The sequence below is a fragment of the Oncorhynchus gorbuscha genome, unplaced genomic scaffold, assembly GCF_021184085.1.
Source record: "Oncorhynchus gorbuscha isolate QuinsamMale2020 ecotype Even-year unplaced genomic scaffold, OgorEven_v1.0 Un_scaffold_333, whole genome shotgun sequence".
In the NCBI taxonomy this organism is placed as follows: domain Eukaryota; kingdom Metazoa; phylum Chordata; class Actinopteri; order Salmoniformes; family Salmonidae; genus Oncorhynchus; species Oncorhynchus gorbuscha.
The window spans coordinates 120,083-135,347 of NW_025745189.1; positions in this window are offsets into that span (position 1 = coordinate 120,083).

A 15,265-nucleotide genomic window follows, 5' to 3' on the forward strand; every position below is an offset into this window, starting at 1 on the left:
TATATCATTCTGTCTGTCCTCTACCTCTCCTCTAATGCTCTATCATTCTATCACTCCCTCTACCTCTCCTCTAATGCTCTATCATTCTGTCTGTCCTCTACCTCTCCTCTAATGTTATATCATTCTATCACTCCCTCTACCTCTCCTCTAATGCTCTATCATTCTGTCTGTCCTCTACCTCTCCTCTAATGTTATATCATTCTATCACTCCTTCTACCTCTCCTCTAATGCTCTATCATTCTATCACTCCCTCTACCTCTCCTCTAATGTTATATCATTCTATCACTCCCTCTACCTCTCCTCTAATGTTATATCATTCTATCACTCCCTCTACCTCTCCTCTAATGTTATATCATTCTATCACTCCCTCTACCTCTCCTCTAATGCTCCATCATTCTGTCTGTCCTCTATCTCTCCTCTAATGCTCTATCATTCTGTCTGTCCTCTACCTCTCCTCTAATGCTCTATCATTCTATCACTCCCTCTACCTCTCCTCTAATGTTATATCATTCTATCACTCCCTCTACCTCTCCTCTAATGTTATATCATTCTATCACTCCCTCTACCTCTCGTCTAATGTTATATCATTCTATCACTCCCTCTATCTCTCCTCTAATGCTTTATCATTCTGTCTGTCCTCTATCTCTCCTCCAATGCTCTATCATTCTGTCTGTTCTCTACCTCTCCTCTAATGTTATATCATTCTATCACTCCCTCTACCTCTCCTCTAATGTTATATCATTCTATCACTCCCTCTACCTCTCCTCTAATGCTCCATCATTCTGTCTGTCCTCTATCTCTCCTCTAATGCTCTATCATTCTGTCTGTTCTCTACCTCTCCTCTAATGCTCTACCATTCTATCACTCCCTCTACCTCTCCTCTAATGCTCTATCATTCTATCACTCCTTCTACCTCTCCTCTAATGCTCTATCATTCTATCACTCCCTCTACCTCTCCTCTAATGCTCTATCATTCTGTCTGTCCTCTACCTCTCCTCTAATGCTCTATCATTCTGTCTGTCCTCTACCTCTCCTCTAATGCTCTATCATTCTATCACTCCTTCTACCTCTCCTCTAATACTCTACCATTCTATCACTCCCTCTACCTCTCCTCTAATGCTCTATCATTCTGTCTCTCCTCTACCTCTCCTCTAATGCTCTATCATTCTGTCTGTCCTCTACCTCTCCTCTAATGTTCTATCATTCTATCACTCCTTCTACCTCACCTCTAATGCTCTATCATTCTATCACTCCTTTTACCTCTCCTCTAATGCTCTATCATTCTGTCTGTCCTCTACCTCTCCTCTAATGCTCTATAATTCTATCACTCCTTCTACCTCTCCTCTAATTCTCTATCATTCTGTCAGTCCCTCTATCTCTCCACTAGCTCTCTCTTCCTCCCTTCATCCTCTCTTCTCCCTCTCCCCCATGTCCACCTTCCCTCCCTGTCTCCCTTCCATCTCCTCCTCCCACCACATGTCCCTCCCTTCCTTTCTCCCTCCCAAATATCCTCCCTCCTCTTCTCCTCTGTCCTCCATCCTCCTCACTCCTCTCCTACTCCCTACTCCTCCCTCCTATCCTTCTCTCTCCCTCCCTCCTCTCTCTTTAACTTCCTGCCTCCCACCTCACTGTCTCAGATTGATGTGTAACTCTGTTCTGAATGTCAGTGTCTGACAGAGGGCATGCTGTGCCTAAGCACGTTCCCTGACTCCTGTCCCTGTCACATCGTGTGTGTGTGTGTGTGTGTGTGTGTGTGTGTGTGTGTGTGTGTGTGTGTGTGTGTGTGTGTGTGTGTGTGTGTGTGTGTGTGTGTGTGTGTGTGTGCGTGCGTGCGTGCGTGCGTGCGTGCGTGCGTGCGTGCGTGCGTGCGTGTGTGTGTGTGTGCGTGTGCACGCATCGGTGGGTGTTTGTCCTGTGGTTCTGAGGAGAGGCCATTGATCCTCATCAGTCTCTCCCTGAGCAGCGGCAGGTAAAGGGCACATGGCACTGACAGGCTATTGATAGCACAAACAGACTGTGTGTGTATGTATATGTGTGTGTGTGCATAGGTGTGTGTGTGTGTGTGTGTGTGTGTGTGTGTGTGTGTGTGTGTGTGTGTGTGTGTGTGTGTGTGTGTGTGTGTGTGTGTGTGTGTGTGTGTGTGTGTGTGTGTGTGTGTGTGTGTGTGTGTGTGTGTGTGTGTGTGTGTGTGTGTGTGTGTGTGTGTGTGTGTGTGTGTGTGTGTGTTTGTGTTTGTGACAGCAATCGATAGCCTAGACAGTGTGACACAGAGACACTGAGGAGCAGCAGGCACAAACATACATTGATCTTGTTACCCTCTCCGGGACTGTGTGTGTGTGTGTGTGTGTGTGTGTGTGTGTGTGTGTGTGTGTGTGTGTGTGTGTGTGTGTGTGTGTGTGTGTGTGTGTGTGTGTGTGTGTGTGTGTGTGTGTGTGTGTGTGTGTGTGTGTGTGTGTGTGTGTGTGTGTGTGTGTGTGTGTGTGTGTGTGTGTGTGTGTGTGTCCATGTGTGTGCGCGTGTGTGTGTGTGTACGTGTGTATAATTCTAATGATACAATATACACCCCTTGTATCAGTATCATGCTGAAACAGATTTCGTGTCATTCCACCTGTGCAGCTCAGTGATTAAATCTGTCTGGAGTTTTGAGATCTTCTACAGTGGTGTTTGGTATTTGAGGCATACAGTGAGCTATGGACTGACCCTTCCATGTGTCCTTTTGTCTCTCTCTCAATCTCTCCCCCCCCCCTCTATCCCCCTCTCCCCCCTCTCTCTCTCTCTCTCTCCCATCCACTCTTTCCATCACTGCTCTACAGGCTCAGTAATTCCATACTTTATCACACACACTGGGGAGAGAGGGAGGAGAGAGAACAAGTAGAGAGCAAAAACAGATAGAACGGGAGAGAGAGATGGGGTGGGTAGAGAGTGATAGAAGAGTTTGACTGGGAGAAGAGAGATGGATTAAAGGAGGGGGTGGAAAGAGTAGGGGTGTTAACACACACACACAAAACACACACTGCATGTCTGATGGTGCACTACTAGTGTCTTAGGAAGATAGATGTATCCTCAGTCAGATATGATGGGAATAGTCTTTAATTTCACACGTCTGGACAGCATGGAAGAGAAAGGGAATACTGTACTGTACATACCACTGGATGGCAGACTAACAGTAAGATAGTTGTTTATATCTATGGGCAGATACACAGAGATACAATATAGTTTGTATTCTCAAGCCATGTCTATGGTCAAACCTATGCTGTAGGGTTGGAGGCTTCTACTGGCATGTTTTTATGGATGTAATGCCTTTGTCAGATTGTTCTCTGAAGGATGTAAAGGGCTAAAGCTACATACTAAACCTACAGGTTAAAGGTACAGTACTGTGTAAATGATACAGCTACAGGTTAAAGGTACAGTACTGTGTAAATGATACAGCTACAGGTTAAAGGTACAGTACTGTGTAAATGATACAGCTACAGGTTAAAGGTACAGTACTGTGTAAATGATACAGCTACAGGTTAAAGGTACAGTACTGTGTAAATGATACAGCTACAGGTTAAAGGTACAGTACTGTGTAAATGATACAGCTACAGGTTAAAGGTACAGTACTGTGTAAATGATACAGCTACAGGTTAAAGGTACAGTATTGTGTAAATGATACAGCTACAGGTTAAAGGTACAGTACTGTGTAAATGATACAGATACAGGTTAAAGGTACAGTACTGTGTAAATGATACAGCTACAGGTTAAAGGTACAGTACTGTGTAAATGATACAGCTACAGGTTAAAGGTACAGTACTGTGTAAATGATACAGCTACAGGTTAAAGGTACAGTACTGTGTAAATGATACAGCTACAGGTTAAAGGTACAGTACTGTGTAAATGATACAGCTACAGGTTAAAGGTACAGTACTGTGTAAATGATACAGCTACAGGTTAAAGGTACAGTACTGTGTAAATGATACAGTTACAGGTTAAAGGTACAGTACTGTGTAAATGATACAGCTACAGGTTAAAGGTACAGTACTGTGTAAATGCTACAGCTACGGGTTAAAGGTACAGTACTGTGTAAATGATACAGCTACAGGTTAAAGGTACAGTACTGTGTAAATGATACAGCTACAGGTTAAAGGTACAGTACTGTGTAAATGATACAGTTACAGGTTAAAGGTACAGTACTGTGTAAATGATACAGATACAGGTTAAAGGTACAGTACTGTGTAAATGATACAGCTACAGGTTAAAGGTACAGTACTGTGTAAATGATACAGCTACAGGTTAAAGGTACAGTACTGTGTAAATGATACAGTTACAGGTTAAAGGTACAGTACTGTGTAAATGATACAGCTACAGGTTAAACTGCACAAAGGTCAAGAAGTTAGAGACAACAATACATCACACAAAGCAGCCACAACTGTCAGTAAGAGTGTCCATGATTGAGTCTTTTAACGAAGAGATTGAGATAATACTGTCCAGTTTGAGTATTTGTTGCAGCTCGTTCCAGTCGCTAGCTGCAGCGAACTGAAAAGAGGAGCGAGAGGACCCAGGATTGATTGTGTTTTGGGGACCTTTAACAGAATGTGACTGGCAGAACGGGTGTTGTATGTGGAGGATGAGGGCTGCAGTAAGATATCTCAGATAGGGGGGAGTGAGGCCTAAGAGGGTTTTATAAATAAGCATCAACCAGTGCGTCTTGAGATGGGTATACAGAGATGATCAATTTACAGAGGAGTATAGAGTGCAGTGATGTGTCCTATAAGGAGTATTGGTGGCAAATCGGATGGCCGAATGGTAAAGAGCATCTAGCTGCTCGAGAGCACCCTTACCCGCCGATCTATAAATGATGTCTCCGTAATCTAGCATGGGTAGGATAGTCATCTGAATCAGGGTTAATTTGGCAGCAGTGGTGAAAAAGGAGCGATTACGATAGAGGAAACCAAGTCTAGATTTAACTTTAGCATGCAGCTTTGATATGTGCTGAGAGAAGGACAGTGCACCGTCTAGCCATACTCCCAAGTACTTGTATGAAGTGACTACCTAAAGCACTAAACCCTCAGAGGTAGTAATAACACCTGTGGGAAGAGGGGCATTCTTCTTACCAAACCATATTACCTTTGTTTTGGAGGTGTTCAGAACAAGGTTAAGGGTAGAGAAAGCTTGCTGGACACTAAGAAAGCTTTGTTGTAGAGCATTTAGCACAAACTCTGTGGAGGGGCCAGCTGAGTATAAAACTGTATCATCTGCATATAAATAGATGAGAGAGCTTCCTACTGCCTCAGCTATGTTGTTGATGTAAATTGAGAAGAATGTGGGGCCTAGGATTGAGCCTTGGTGTACTCACTTGGTGACAGACAGTGGCTGAGACAGCAGATTTTCTGACTTAAAAAATTATTTCACCAATCTTATAACCAGTGACAGAAAGTGTATTTTGAACACTCAAATATCTGGCAACAGCAGAGCTGCAGAATAGGCGATTCGTGTGTCTACCATACTCATGGGAAACAAGATCCTGGACGAGCCCCATTAGTCATGTGCTTGGTCAGACTGCATGATTGTAGGGAGATTCAGCAGTGCTACCATCCATGACGTCTGTTATTTATGAGACTGAATGATGGGCCTCATCTGATTCTGCATTATGGTTACACACGTAGACACTGCCCTCGACACTCTGTGTGCTGTGTGCTGCGTGTCCTGTTGAAGCTAGGGGGCACTATTTTTATGTTTGGAAAAATAACGTTCCCAAAGTAAATGGCCTATTTCTCAGGACCAGATGCTAGAATATGCATATAATTGACGAATTAGGATAGAAAACACTCTAAAGTTTCCAAAACTGTCAAAATATTGTCTGTGAGAATAACAGAACTGATAATGCAGGCGAAAATCCAATCATTTTGAAACCCTTCTGTTCCTATGCATGCCTATCCTCCATTTATAGGGATATCAACCAGATTCCGTTTTCTCTTGCTTCCCTAGGGTGTCAACAGTTGTTAGACATAGTTTCAGGCTTTAATTTTGAAAAATGAGCGTTAAAGATCACATTGCGTAAATGGATAGGTGGGGGCTCTCAGAGTGAGTTTTTGCGCTACAGAGTAAAGCCGCCATTGTTCCTCCCGCTGTTATTGAAAAACCTACACACTCGGTTGATATATTATTGAATATATATTTTAAAAACTACATGAGGAATGATTATAAAAAACATTTGACATGTTTCTGTGGACATTATGAAGACTATTTGGAATTTCCGTCTGCGTTTTTGTAACCGCTCTTTCCTGTGTATTTTTGAACATAACGCGATAAACAAACTGAGGTATTTTTGGTATAAAAATAATCTTTATGGAACAAAAGGAACATTTGTTGTGTAACTGGGAATCTCGTGAGTGAAAACATCTGAAGATCATCAAAGGTAAACGGTTCATTTGATTGCTTTTCGGATTTTCGTGACCAAGCTTCCTAATGCTAAGTGTACATAATGTTATCGATAAACTTACACCAACGCTTGGATTGCTTTCGCTGTAAAGCATAATTTCAAAATATGAGACAACAGGTGGATTAACAAAAGGCTAAACTGTGTTTTGCAATATTGCACTTGTGATTTCATGAATATGAATATTTTTTTGTAATATTATTTGACTGTTGCGCTATGCTATTCATCGGTTACTGACGAAAATGATCCCGCGACAGGGATGGGTAGCGTCAAGAAGTTAAATGTGTTGAAGTGTGTTCTAGGCTAATGTGTCAGTGTCACTTTTTATCCCATGTACAGCTTTGAGTGCCACACATTGGTGGTGGATAAGGTCAGTTTCCCTTTTACTATGTAAAAAAGGTATTTTAGTGCATACATGTATGTATGTTAAAGTGCCATAGTATTTTTTATGACCACAGTCAGGACATCAGTTTATCATCCCACCTGAAAGAGCAGGGGGAAGGGTGCCACCTACTGGCCTCCAACACCACTTCCAACAACATCTGGTCTCCCATCCACAGACCGACCAGGACCAACCCTGTTTAGTTTCAGAGGGACACCAGCAGTGGGAAGCAGGGTGATATGCAGCTGGAATCAATGTTCCAGAACGTTCAACTGGAAAATAAAGTCAGCAAAGCAAACACCAGTGTATCTTAACCAACGAAAGGAAAGGGCGGCGTTATCATAACTCAAAAATATTATCTTTTTTTTTTTGCATCAATTTACAATTCATTTGTTCTCGTAATTCAAAATAATTTCCTTGCAATATTTTTGGGGGCTCTCAAAACTTCTGGGTTTATTTTTTTCGCTTTCAATATCATTATTTTGTTTGCAATACGAAAAATGTTGTTCTCAATGTAAGACGTTTTGCTTGATGTTAATGTCACAAAAGTAACTCCATACTATTGTAAAGTGACTGTTCCACTGGATGTCATAAGGTGAATGCACCAATTTGTAAGTCGCTCTGGATAAGAGCGTCTGCTAAATGACTTAAATGTAAATGTAATACATGTAGGACAAAAGCAGAAATGTGCCCCTCTTTGTGGCCCCAGGACCAGTATTGGGAAACACTGTAAAGTAACCTCTATAGTCTTCACCTTGTCTTACCCTGGTCCTGATACTGTAGTAAACTATAGTGAAATGCCTTGGGACGGTTTCCCAGACCCAGATTCAGCCTACCACAGAAAACAACGTCCCCACTGAGCATGCTTTTAAGTCACAGAGTAGGTCTAATCTGGGTCCTGGAAACAATGTCCTACATTTACATTTACATTTAAGTCATTTAGCAGACGCTCTTATCCAGAGCGACTTACAAGCTCTCCTGACTGTTAGGACTGGATGTGTGCAGGTGGTTTCAATTAGGGAAGGAAACACAATCAAACACCCTGGTTGAGGTTCTCCTGTTGTGTTACACACACAGGCTCCAGACACATAGACACACAGAAACACACACAGACACACAGAGAGACACCCACACATGCATGCATCCATTTCAACCTTCATCTGTTTGGATGTTTGTAGAAACATATCAGAATATTTACCCTCAAAGGAAACAGGTACACAATTCCTTAGAGATCTCAATGCTGTGTGTGTGTGTGTGTGTGTGTGTGTGTGTGTGTGTGTGTGTGTGTGTGTGTGTGTGTGTGTGTGTGTGTGTGTGTGTGTGTGTGTGTGTGTGTGTGTGTGTGTGTGTGTGTGTGTGTGTGTGTGTGTGTGTGTGTGTGTGTGTGTGTGTGTGTGTGTGTGTGTGTGTGTGTGTGTGTGTGATGATGATGTGTACCAGAAGTCAGTAGAAGGACATCCAGTATGTGACTCAGGTCATCCTTCACTTACTACTCACTACTCTTCTACTACAGGCGGTTCATCAGGACAGGGTTCAGAAAGGACTGGCTTCTTCTCATGTTTCATTCCTCATCTAGAACTGTTGTGTTGTGGTGGGAAACAGGCTCAGAGATCTGGTGTAAAGTGATCCTGTCACAGTAATGAGGATACAGGTGTATCAGCCCAGATCGACTCTTCTGTTTACAAACATCTGTCATAATTAATACATATGACTGGAGAGGAGATCCTTTCTAAACGCAGGAGGCTATTTAGTGATCAGATTCATTGATTATGTTTCATTTCTGGTGTTATGAGATGGGATCTAATGCTGCATGTGGACATGTTCTCAGTGTGTGTGTACAATACGCAGACTGAAGAATGAACTGCAGCTGTGGGTTTTAGATGGTCTTAGTCCCCCCCCTGGTGGTTATTGGCAGGTATCACAGACTGAAGAATGAACTGCATCTGTGGTTTTTAGATGGTCTTAGTCCCCCCCTGGTGGTTATTGGCAGGTATCACAGACTGAAGAATGAACTGCATCTGTGGTTTTTAGATGGTCTTAGTCCCCCCCCCTGGTGGTTATTGGCAGGTATCACAGAATGAAATGGACAAACGCATTAGTATTCTTCCCTCACAATATGTAACATATGATGTCATAAGGTGAATGCACCAATTTGTAAGTCGCTCTGGATAAGAGCGTCTGCTAAATGACTTAAATGTAAATGTAATGTAAATGTAAATATGTAACAATATGTAACTGCTACAAAGCTTGACAGACAGCAGACAGCTAACAGTTACAGCAAAGAAGACCAGGAGGCACGAGATCAGTTTAGGTTTCTTTAGTGAATGATATGTAGTACAACTGCAAAACAGAAAGTAGGCAATATTGTATCACATTGTTCTGCATTCATTCACATCACACAAACACAAAGGCATAGACATAATGAATACAGCAATCAATAGCATGACTCCATGCATTCTAAACCACAGTTAGGGCCTTGTTATGTGTTGCTGTATCCTCCCTGGACATGCATCATATGGTTGTCATGGTAGCCTATATAACTCCGGTGCAGCCAGACAGAATGGTGGTGGACATGATGTACTAGAAGCACCTTGGAGCAGAGCTCAACCCAAAGGACACACAACTACCCCAGAACAACCCAATGTATCACCAACACAGTTAGCCAGCCCAGCAGGAAGTCATGTTGGATTCAGGCAGCCATATGGGATTATCAATCAACCAAAGATTAGGGTGTCAAACTAAATTCCTGGAGAGACCTGTCTGCTGGTTTGTATTATTTCCTTTCAATTAATGTCCAATGAAGACCTAGACAACCAGCTGTGGGGAGTTCCTATCTAATCAATTAGGACCTAGACAACCAGCTGTGGGGAGTTCCTAACTAATCAATTAGGACCTAGACAACCAGCTGTGGGGAGTTCCTATCTAATCAATTAGGACCTAGACAACCAGCTGTGGGGAGTTCCTATCTAATCAATTAGGACCTAGACAACCAGCTGTGGGGAGTTCCTAACTAATCAATTAGGACCTAGACAACCAGCTGTGGGGAGTTCCTAACTAATCAATTAGGACCTAGACAACCAGCTGTGGGGAGTTCCTAACTAATCAATTAGGACCTAGACAACCAGCTGTGGGGAGTTCCTAACTAATCAATTAGGACCTAGACAACCAGCTGTGGGGAGTTCCTACAATCAATTAGGACCTAGACAACCAGCTGTGGGGAGTTCCTAACTAATCAATTAGGACCTAGACAACCAGCTGTGGGGAGTTCCTAACTAATCAATTAGGACCTAGACAACCAGCTGTGGGGAGTTCCTAACTAATCAATTAGGACATAGACAACCAGCTGAGGGGAGTTCCTAACTAATCAATTAGGACCTAGACAACCAGCTGTGGGGAGTTCCTAACTAATCAATTAGGACATAGACAACCAGCTGTGGGGAGTTCCTAACTAATCAATTAGGACTAATCAATTAGGACATAGACAACCAGCTGTGGGGAGTTCCTAACTAATCAATTAGGACCTAGACAACCAGCTGTGGGGAGTTCCTAACTAATCAATTAGGACCTAGACAACCAGCTGAGGGGAGTTCCTAACTAATCAATTAGGACCTAGACAACCAGCTGTGGGGAGTTCCTAACTAATCAATTAGGACCTAGACAACCAGCTGTGGGGAGTTCCTAACTAATCAATTAGGACATAGACAACCAGCTGAGGGGAGTTCCTAACTAATCAATTAGGACCTAGACAACCAGCTGAGGGGAGTTCCTAACTAATCAATTAGGACCTAGACAACCAGCTGAGGGGAGTTCCTAACTAATCAATTAGGACCTAGACAACCAGCTGAGGGGAGTTCCTAACTAATCAATTAGGACCTAGACAACCAGCTGAGGGGAGTTCCTAGTTCAACCAGCTAACTAATCAATTAGGACCTAGACAACCAGCTGAGGGGAGTTCCTAACTAATCAATTAGGACCTAGACAACCAGCTGAGGGGAGTTCCTATCTAATCAATTAGGACCTAGACAACCAGCTGAGGGGAGTTCCTAACTAATCAATTAGGACCTAGACAACCAGCTGTGGGGAGTTCCTAACTAATCAATTAGGACCTAGACAACCAGCTGAGGGGAGTTCCTAACTAATCAATTAGGACCTAGACAACCAGCTGAGGGGAGTTCCTAACTAATCAATTAGGACCTAGACAACCAGCTGAGGGGAGTTCCTAACTAATCAATTAGGACCTAGACAACCAGCTGAGGGGAGTTCCTATCTAATCAATTAGGACCTAGACAACCAGCTGAGGGGAGTTCCTAACTAATCAATTAGGACCTAGACAACCAGCTGTGGGGAGTTCCTAACTAATCAATTAGGACCTAGACAACCAGCTGAGGGGAGTTCCTAACTAATCAATTAGGACCTAGACAACCAGCTGAGGGGAGTTCCTAACTAATCAATTAGGACCTAGACAACCAGCTGAGGGGAGTTCCTAACTAATCAATTAGGACCTAGACAACCAGTTGAGGGGAGTTCCTAACTAATCAATTACCTTAATTGATCAATCAATACAAGGGAGGTGTGAAAACCTGCAGACAGGTTGTCATGACTCTCCTGTGAGGATCCAAAGATCAGATTACAATGGATCAACGTCTACCAGATCCCTTTCACCCACAGAGGGGAGGAGGGATTGATGTGGGGGTTTTATGACACCTCACACCCAGTCGTAAATTGTATGCAGCAGAGAACTATTTTTGGTCTTCGGTAGTGGTGATTGGAATCTCTTCGTTACAGAAACGTTTTGCCGCACAAAAACTCTAATGTCCAAGAGTGAACACTGGGACAATATTTTTAACATCTGAATGTGGGGAATGATGAGAGGTGTAATATGGGAAATGAATGTCTATTTAGTGATGTCATTAAAAATGGTATAGAAACGTTATAACAAAAATATTGTCAGGTTTTCATCCTTGTGTGTCAGCATGACAGAAACACCTCCTTTTTACCAGAGTGTATGAAAGATGAGCTGAGAATTAACATGAGACCAGAAGGACCCAAGTTGCAGCTTAGGTATCCATTGGTTACGATCCTGAAAATCAACACGAGGTGAAGACGACAAAGTAGCCTCTCTAACAATCAATGTTACGGCCGAGTTGCTGTTCTAAGCACTGTATCTAAGAAAGTGAAATTAAGTAGGACCATCCTGTAACTCTCTTCAAACATCGTCGAATATATTGCCCTTATCAACCCACTGGGGATCATCGACACGGCTGATTAGCTGTCTTCAGAGGACCACTCTTACAGAATGGGTGAAAGCAAACACCATCCTGTTAGTTCTGCTTAAGACTACAGGACAAGGCATTGAAGCCACGGGCTGATCTGAAGCCATTCTTGTGATTATTGTGAAATTGTTTGTAAGCTTGTGTAGTCTAAAATGAATCTATGCTATGCTATCCATTTGTTTTTTGTATGCTGTTCTTTGTAATGCCATTTTAATATTTGATAATTAACCAATGATATTAGGCCATACTTGGTCATGATTACAGACACCTGTATCTTTTGACACTATGTAAACGAGTCATCCTGCAGTGTTTGATTATAACCTGATGAAGACAGCTTGGCTGTCTAAGAAGGACATTGTGACCTATTGTGGACAATCAGAGCCTTACACTTGAGCTCGGGAGAATGCCCAACAGAACCCATTTCACAAATGCCTGTGTCCAACAGAGATACACAATGAAGGAAGACATCAAACACGTAAATACCTGATTTACTTCTTTACCCCAAACGGGCGGTGGTTCGGTGCAAAGTTTTATGATTACTGTGAGCGTAGTTATAAGTGTATAAGTTGTCTCTCTTTCTTTCTCCCTTTGTTACTCTGTACTCCTCCCTCTTTTGATAAACAAGCAGTCAGATTGTCATTAGTCCGCTAGGGACCTGTTTCCATCGTATTAAGTTTCTAATCAATAACCTATACTGTGTGTGTGTGTGTGTGTGTGTGTGTGTGTGTGTGTGTGTGTGTGTGTGTGTGTGTGTGTGTGTGTGTGTGTGTGTGTGTGTGTGTGTGTGTGTGTGTGTGTGTGTGTGTGTGTGTGTGTGTGTGTGTGTGTGTGTGTGTGTGTGTGTGTGTGTGTGTGTGTGTGTGTGTGTTATCGTTTAGTTAGTTAGTAAATAAACAAATCAATTTGTGTGGTACGGAATGATCAGTAAAGCTGAGGTTTGTGCTGATGCAAGAAGTTTGCGACGTTCAGATTATGGTACTGATATGAGGTAATGATTAATAAATTACTTATCCATATATTTCTTATATATCTTCTAGAGTTTAATTTGGGAGCTGGTAAAGAAGAAAAGAAAAGCTATTTCATTCAACCATTTTGTTTTCAACCATAGTTAATCCCTCAAAGGAACGGAAGCACAGACTGGATGATAAAATATTGTCCTCAGTGAGTGAAGCTGTCCAACGTTGCATGAATTACAAAAAATCTCCCCACAATATAACGTTAGTACACAGAGTATAGACAACATATCTGGATCAGTCATATAAAGGAAAATACATACATATATGACATATCAATGTTCCCTGAATATCCTCCAATTAAAGAGAAGACTTCAACCTGCATCCCAGAACCTTATGAAGCAGACAGAAAGCACTCAGCACATCATAATATGGCCTGTTCCTATTCCCATGTTGATCAAACAGGATTAGCAGATAGATGTGGTGCAGACACCAGCCACTAGAGGGTGGTACAGCACTGGTGTGTGATTATAAAACTAAATCAACTAGGCCACAACATCACACACTGAACTTCCTCAGGAAGTTAATAAACCTATTTTTTATATAAACCTAATTGAAACCGTCATAATTTCAAACTTGCAATAAATATTCCAACCAATACAAATGACTTTATTACGAGCTTGTAACTGTCTTATACATCTCAATAATATATATAAAACATCTCTAAATGAAATAATCAAATTACAATTACACAAGAGGTGAAAGATATGGACAAAGAGCTAAATACAAATGTAGTTGTTAAAAAGTATGATGCAACAATGTATCTAAACTTGTCTGCTCTTTGTGTGACTGACCACCTCACTACTCAAGTGTCCTTATGATGCCTGGAAATCTATTTCAGTTCCTGTATTAGAAGGCCTTTATCTGTTCCATAAGTTTCAAACAGCGGGTAGATCTTCTCTCCCTCAGTGAAGACTAAGTCAGCGTACGTGTAGATGTGATCCCTGGACTCAGCGTTGTAGAAAGAGACCCACTTCTCATCCACAGACCATCCCTCTGCAACCGCCGCTGGTCTTCTCCAGATCAGACTGACTGAGTTTCTGCCTGCTGACTGGACTACTGGACGCCCAGGCCCAGACCCTGTCCCAATCTCTGTCACAGTGATGTCACTGAACTCACTCTCTCCTGCCCTGTCCTCTGCTCTGTGTCTGATCTGGTACTGTGTATCTCTCTCCAGATCTGATGTCACACAGACTTCTCCACTATCTCTGGTCTCCATGTTTCTCCACTTCTCCTCATAAGGAAAGAACAGGTCAGTCCTGACAGCTCTGTACTCCACTCTGAACCTGTCAGTGTGTCCAGTCTTTGACAGGGGTAAGATCACACTGCTCTGCTGTGTGTCCGTTACCTGAACAGGGTCAGGCTGTGACACAGGCTCACAGTAAGAGTTCAAATCAAATCCAATTTATTTATATAGCCCTTCGTACATCAGCTGATATCTCAAAGTGCTGTACAGAAACCCAGCCTAAAACCCCAAACAGCAAGCAATGCAGGTGTAGAAGCACAGTGGCTAGGAAAAACTCCCTAGAAAGGCCAAAACCTAGGAAGAAACCTAGAGAGGAACCAGAGATTATAACAGGGTGGAGATTATAACAGAACATGGCCAAGATGTTCAAATGTTCATAAATGACCAGCATGGTCAAATAATAATAAGGCAGAACAGTTGAAACTGGAGCAGCAGCACAGTCAGGTGGACTGGGGACAGCAAGTAGTCATCATGTCAGGTAGTCTTGGGGCATGGTCCTAGGGCTCAGGTCCTCCGAGAGAGAGAAAGAAAGAGAGAAGGAGAGAATTAGAGAATGCACACTTAGATTCACACAGGACACCGAATAGGACAGGAGAAGTACTCCAGATATAACAAACTGACCCTAGCCCCCCGACACATAAACTACTGCAGCATAAATACTGGAGGCTGAGACAGAAGGGGTCAGGAGACACTGTGGCCCCATCCGAGGACACCCCCGGACAGGGCCAAACAGGAAGGATATAAGTTCACTAACCTGCCTCCCTGGTAGAGACGGATGGAGGCTCCAGGAGTGGAATCATCTGGAATGGAGTTTATGTTGGTGTTTTTAAACTCCAGAAAAGCTCTAGTTCTAGTCTTTGTGACTCTCTCATTGTTCTCCTCAGACTTGAACCAGGGCTGAGTGTGCTGGTAGGGGTGGTCAGGCCTGGTCTG